The sequence below is a fragment of the Cebus imitator genome, unplaced genomic scaffold (genome assembly GCF_001604975.1).
Source record: "Cebus imitator isolate Cc_AM_T3 unplaced genomic scaffold, Cebus_imitator-1.0 Scaffold102, whole genome shotgun sequence".
NCBI lineage: Eukaryota > Metazoa > Chordata > Mammalia > Primates > Cebidae > Cebus > Cebus imitator.
Window position 1 is genome coordinate 1,491,073 of NW_016107417.1, and position 6,202 is coordinate 1,497,274.

Here is a 6,202-nt window from a genome sequence, read left to right on the forward strand (position 1 = left end):
CCCCATCTCTACTAAAAATACAAAAATTAGCCGGGTGTGGTGTCAGGCGCCTGTAGTCCCAGCTACTCGGGAGGCTGAGGCAGGAGATTTGCTTGAACCCGGGAGGCAGAGGTTGCAGTGAGCTGAGATTGCACCATTGCACTCCAGCCTGGGTGACAGAGTGAGACTCCGTCTCAAAATTTTTTAAAAAAAGTAAAAATCTTAGGACCCCACCCCCGCCCCAATTTATGCAAAAGTGAAGATTAAGCCCTGAAGCTGAGTCATTCCAACACCCTCTTCCAAAAGAATAGCTGTTACTAGCACTAGGCATCATCCAGATGCACAGGGAAAGGTAAAAAGCCTCAGGCCTCTGGGAAGTGCTGCCCCCACAGATCAATCACAAGTATATTTTTGCTGGCATCCCATAAACAAGGACAGGCCAATTGTAGTTTTAGGTCTACAATCTAAGTCTAGCTCCTAAAAATCCCACAATAATAATGTCATTACAAGCTTATCTTCCCAGGTGCAGAACAAAGACTCCATCTACCCAGGTACAGCTGCATAACTGACGCTTCTTTGGTCTTTCTCTTGAGACATTTAACTTATTTTGTGTAGATTTATCTGGAGGTAACTGAAGTCCCATAGGAATGTAACTACTGTTATTAAGGAGAATTGACTCAAAAAAGAAAAAAAAAAAGGAATGTAACTACTGTCCCTAATAGCCTACTTGCCTTTCTTCCTACAAGCCTTCCCCCACTCCCCTTTTAAGGAAATGTATAATACTAAACCTCCCGAAAACCGCTTCGGAAAAACAACCACGGATGTGTCTGTGGTTCGTGTTTTTTCCCGGGCACGCCTTCAAACTGGATTAATAAGCCTCGATGATAGAGACTTAGGCCTGAGTCACCCGTTCCACTTGTGAAAGCTTTCCTTATGTGTCTTAAACAAGCCTTCCAAACCCTCTAGGTCCTGAGCAGCTTCTCTTTGCGGATTAGAAAACCGAGACTCAGAGGTTAAGTTGTTTGCCCAAGGTCACACAGACAGACTCCAGACCATCATCACCCACGGAGCTGCTAAATGACACAGTCATGTAACCCGTGCGGCACAAGCGCTTTCTCCTTCCTCCCGCCCTTCGCTAACGTTAGCTTTTCCTCCGACCTCTTCTTTCGCCAGCGCGTATCTGCATCTAGCCGGGACGCCAGAGCCCCAGTGCGACTTGTTATGCTTGCAGCTTCGGGAGACACGTGCTATTCGGCTGAATGAATCGAACGTCCCCACCCCCGCCGACAGCCAATAACTGCGAGCCGCAGCCCGGCCACTTCCGCCTATTGCGGGCCTTGGTCTGGGTCCTGCGGCCCACGTGAGGCTCCGGAGACAAGGGAGTAGGCGGTGGTGTGCCAGGGGCGGGCTCTCTCAGCCTCGCCACCAATCCAGACGCTCGCCGGGTACGGAGGGGCGGGGATGACGTGGGGCGCCAAGGCTTAAACGCGACGGACAGGCGGGCGCAGGGAGGAGTCCAGAGGCAAGGGGCGAGGAGAGACGGAGAACACTGCCCAATAACGGGAGGGGTTGGGCTGCCTGGGCCAATAGAAAGTCCGTAAGGCGGGGCCGGGGCTGCAGCAAGTTCGGTTGCACGGAGACCGCAGCTGTTCTGTGTCAGTGGAGGCAGCGGCGGTAGAGGCGGAGGCAGGGACTGGCGGCGGTGAGGAGGTGAGTGTCCGCCGCGCTCCGCACGGTCCTCTTCCCGCGGCAGGTCGGAGAGAGTGGACGTGCGCCGGCGCCGCCGCAAGGGACGCTTATGTAATGGTCGCGCGCGCAAAGGCGGCGCGGGCTCCCCGAGTGACGGCTGAAGGAGACGGCGGCGGCGGGCGAGCGGTGCGCGACGCGTCGCGCGCCGCCCCTCCCCCTCGCGCGGGGGCTCGGCCGGCTCGACCCGCCCCCGGGCCCGCCCCCGGGCCCGCCCCCAGCCCCGGCCCCGGCCCCGGCCCCAGACCCAGCCCCAGCCCCAGCCCGGGCCCGCGAGCCCCCTCAGTCTTCTTCTCGGGCCCATTTTGCAGATGGAGAGACTGATTAAAGCGCCTTGCGCGAGGTCCCTCAGGGTTCGACCCCAAGTCTGTCAGGATCGGGAGCCCAAGTTGTCCCCATTGTACTGGACGTGGCTCAGCTCTGCAGGAAGCCGCGGCGTGTAAGACGGGGGCTTTCCTTGTTCCTGGCGCTCGCACTCCGCCTCCCGTAGGATCCTCCACTTTATTTCCGACGGGGGAGCTCGAGGTTCCCCGAGGCAGTGATGTGCCCAAGGCCGCTCATTCAGGAGGTGGGCCTGGGCTCAGCTCCTTATTTCTCCAGGTTTTACTAGTTTACAAAGTGCGTCATTGTCGGAAGCCCTGACTCTCAGGAACTGCCCTGCAGGTTACTCACAGCCTGATTTGCTCTGTGCACTTGGATTGGAGGAGTTTTCACGTCTGGAGAGCTCTTTCCTGATCCCACAAATGATGGAGTTAGGTCAAGTCCCTAGGTCCCTGGCAACTTTGAAATTCTTTCTTTTCTTTTTTTTTTTTTTTTTTTTTAGACAAGGTCTCGGCATCACCCACCCAGGCTGGAGTGTAGTGGTGTGATCTCGGCTCACTGCAGCCTCGACCTCCCGGGCTCAAGCGATCCTCCTGCCTCAGGCGGGCGCCACCACGCCTAGCTAAGTTTTTTATTTTTTGGGAGAGACTGGGTTCCGTCATGTTGCCCAGGCTGGTCTGGAACTCCTAGGGTTAAGTGATCCACCTGCCCTGGCTTCCCAAAGTGCTGAGATTACAGGCGTGCCCGGCCTGAAATTTTAAAAAATCAGATTGTGTCTTCATTTTGTGAGACGAGGTAGGGCAGGGCTCTTTACCCTTTCTCTAGCTGAGAAAACAGGCTCAGAGAAGTACCAATACTTGCCAATCGCAACCAGAACCTCCAGAACGCCTGCCATCTGCTTCCCCGTTGTTCCCTTAACCACTGCCACCAGCAGCCCTGGCTGGCCTCCCCCAAGGCCCCCTTTCCTGGTATGTGATGCAAACACTTGTGCTGGGGGTGGATGTGCTCAGCATTTCTCTCACTTGCAGCTACAGCTTCCTGCCTGCACGCTCTTAACTGTTGAACTCTTAATCACATTCTTTTGCACACCTACAGTGTTCCTGTCCCTACACTGGGCTGAGAGAGAGCACGGGCGATGAGGTTAATCCTTGTCTTAAAACTGCTAACAAACCGATTGAGGGAAAGAAAAATAAACAAAACCTAGGCAGCTGAGGCGGCCTGCTACAGATGTTTGTAGTGAGCCTTGTGGGCAAGGTATTGGCTCTAGGAGGACATGGAAGAGGAAGTTCAGTAGAGGCCAGTAAATCACAGCAAGCCACACACTAAAGCAAGAGAGAGGAGAAATGGCCTGGAAGGGAATGGGTTTGGGAAGGCTTCATAGAGGAGGTGAATTGTGGACCTCTTTTTTTATGCCACTGGCAGTGGAGAAGCAGTGATTGGATTTGAGCAGTGAGAAAGTTTTATCGTGGAGAGGTTTTGTTAAAGAGATGTTTTTTGTGTTTGTTTTTTAGATGCAGCTTTGATCTTGTCACCCAGACTGGAGTACAGTGGCGCATCTCGGCTCACTGCAACCTCCCTGGGTTCAAGTGATTCTCCCTGCCTCAGCCTCCTGAGTAGCTGGGATTACAGGCACATGCCACCACTCCTGGCTAATTTTTTTTTTTTTTTTGAGGCAAAGTCTTGCTCTGTGCAATGGTGCGACTTCGGCTCACTGCAACCTACACCTCCTGAGTTCAAGCGATTTCTCCCGGCCTCAGCCTTCTGAGTAGCTGGGATTATAGGCGCCTACCCCTTTGCCTGGCTAATTTTTGTATTTTTAAAGTAGTGATGGGGTTTCACCATCTTGGCCAGGCTGGTCTCAAGCTCCAGACCTCAGATAATCCACCTGCCTCAGCCTCCCAAAATGCGGGGATTACAGGCGTGACCACTGACTGTGCCCAGCGTCTGGTCAACATGCTCGTTGAGGATGAGCACGGCCCTCTCTTTGGCTGCCTCCCAGTAGCATCTTGCCTCCATCTGAATGGGCCCTGATTCTCCTATCCTGAAAGTTCCTGCTTTGGGGCAGGTTTCTCACCAAGAGACATTCTTCATAGCAACGGGGCATTTTGCCTGCTCACTCTGAAGCCTCACTGGGGCCTGACTGACTGACCGTGCCTTCCTCTCTTTCTCTTAGCTGCCTTCTAGTCTCACCTGTGGACACTTTGCCAGAGGAGTCAGGCCTGACAGTGGAAGATGGGAAATGGCCAAAAGCATAAACAATTTCTTCTTACCGAATGAAAAGCTTGCTTCATCTTGGCCTTCAAGACTAATATGATTCTACCTGTTGAGCTCTTTCTTCCATTTGACCCCTCAGGTTCCCTCTTCTGTGTAAGCCCCATAGTGAGACTAGTCACTGTTCCCCAACACTCGATTCTCACTGTCCCTCTGCTCTCGTTCTTCGTGACTTTGTTTTCTGCAGGGCCTTCCCTCTTATTTTGTCCTGTCAAAATAATTGTTCTTCGAGACAGGACTTTATTAAAGCTTGCTAAATCGATTCAGTTGGACTGGGCTCTCTTTTAATAACAATGATGATAATAAGTAATTATTTATTTATTTATTTCGAGACGGAGTTTCGCTTTTGTTGCCCAGGCTGGAGTGCAGTGGTGCGATCTCGGCTCACCTGCAACCTCCATCTCCCAGGTTCAAGTGATTCTCTTGTCCCAGCCTTCTGAGTAGCTGGGATTTCAGGCATGTACCACTATGCCCAGCTAATTTTGTATTTTTAGTAGAGACAGTTTCCTCCATGTTGGTCAGGCTGGTCTCAAACTCTTGACTTCAGATGGTCTGCCGGCCTTGGCCTCTCAAACTGCTGGGATTACAGGCATGAGCCACCGTGTCCAGCCCTTTGATTTATTAATAAAAGCCAACTACTGTGCAGTAGTGAGGGCCTTGCTAAGCCCCTTACATACACATAACGTGATTATCACAACAATCCTATTACAAAGGTACTATTAGATCCATCTCTTGGAAATGACGGACTCTCATAGATGAGACACAGAGGTGAAATAACTTGCTGAGAGTCATACAGCTAGGAAGGCCAGACATGCTCACTGCTGGAGTGCCTCTCACGTGCCATCCCATTTTTGTTTCTTTTAACCAGCCCCAACAATTTGCTTTTTGGCACTTTGTGGGAGAGCCTGAGTGTACATACAGTTCCTTGTGCGAGGCATGTGCTCAGTGAATATTTTATTGAATTGAGTGCCCCAGACATTGAATTTCAGCATTATCTATCAAGGCAACTAGTTTTCTCTGAACAGGGATTTGAGCTTGCTGGCCTGTGTTTCCATTTTGCTGTTCATTGACTAGTGGCTAGAGCAGGTATATGTGGCTTTTTCAGAAATAAGCCGTCGATAAAACTCTGAAAAGTGATCACACAATCCCAACTGTGGGCTCCCATGGGCATAAACACGAGGTGTGCCCTTACGTATGGCAGGGAGGGGACTTTGCAGGAAAGAACTTGAGGAAATAGCTGGGAAATAGGGGACACATCTCAGGTCACGTAAGACAGCTCCTCATTAGTGTCAAGTTGCGGAGTGAGATAGAAACCAGACTCCAAGAATTCAGAGGGAGCTCCTGAAGGATTAGAGACAGCTCTGTGGAAATGCAGAGAAAGTAGGCCTGAGGCTTGATGGAGTAGGCAAGAAGAGAAAGCACTTCAAATAAAACAAAAACCGTTTCTAGAACTTCATGTTCATGTGTAGTGGGTGTCAGAAAAGGGTTTTACTTAAGTGCTTCCCACCAAGCCTTTCGGCTAACGCCCCAGTGTGTCCTCTGTGCCAGGCATGGTGCCAGGGCTTTGCGTGTGCTGCCTCGTCGGGCATCCCCTAGAACACTATGAGATGGGCGATGTTATTATTCCCATTTTACAGATGAGGAAACACTTTGAGTGACGATAGAGCAGCTGTCAGAATAACAAGGGGTGCAGTCCAGGCAGCGGGACAACAGAGCTGGCACTTCCAGCCCTGTGCCCTCCTGGTGCCCTCAGAGACTCCCCTGAGATGGAAGCAAAGAAACAGTCTCTGGATTCTAAAATCTGTGTTTTTGGCCAGGCACAGTGATGCACACCTGTAATCTCAGCACTTCAGGAGGCTGAGGCAGGTGGATCACCTAAGGTCAG

At 51.7% G+C, this 6,202-nt stretch overlaps 1 protein-coding gene across 1 annotated transcript in view; it reads left to right on the forward strand.

Annotated features, from left to right (window-relative positions):
- Positions 1-1,668: 1,668 nt before the first annotated feature.
- The window catches only part of PC (pyruvate carboxylase), a 111,263-nt gene continuing 106,729 nt past the window's right edge, over positions 1,669-6,202 (forward strand). The window contains exon 1 of the mRNA XM_037741560.1: positions 1,669-1,689. The gene's annotated coding sequence lies outside the window, so the exon portion shown is untranslated. The remainder of the gene's footprint in view (positions 1,690-6,202) is intronic.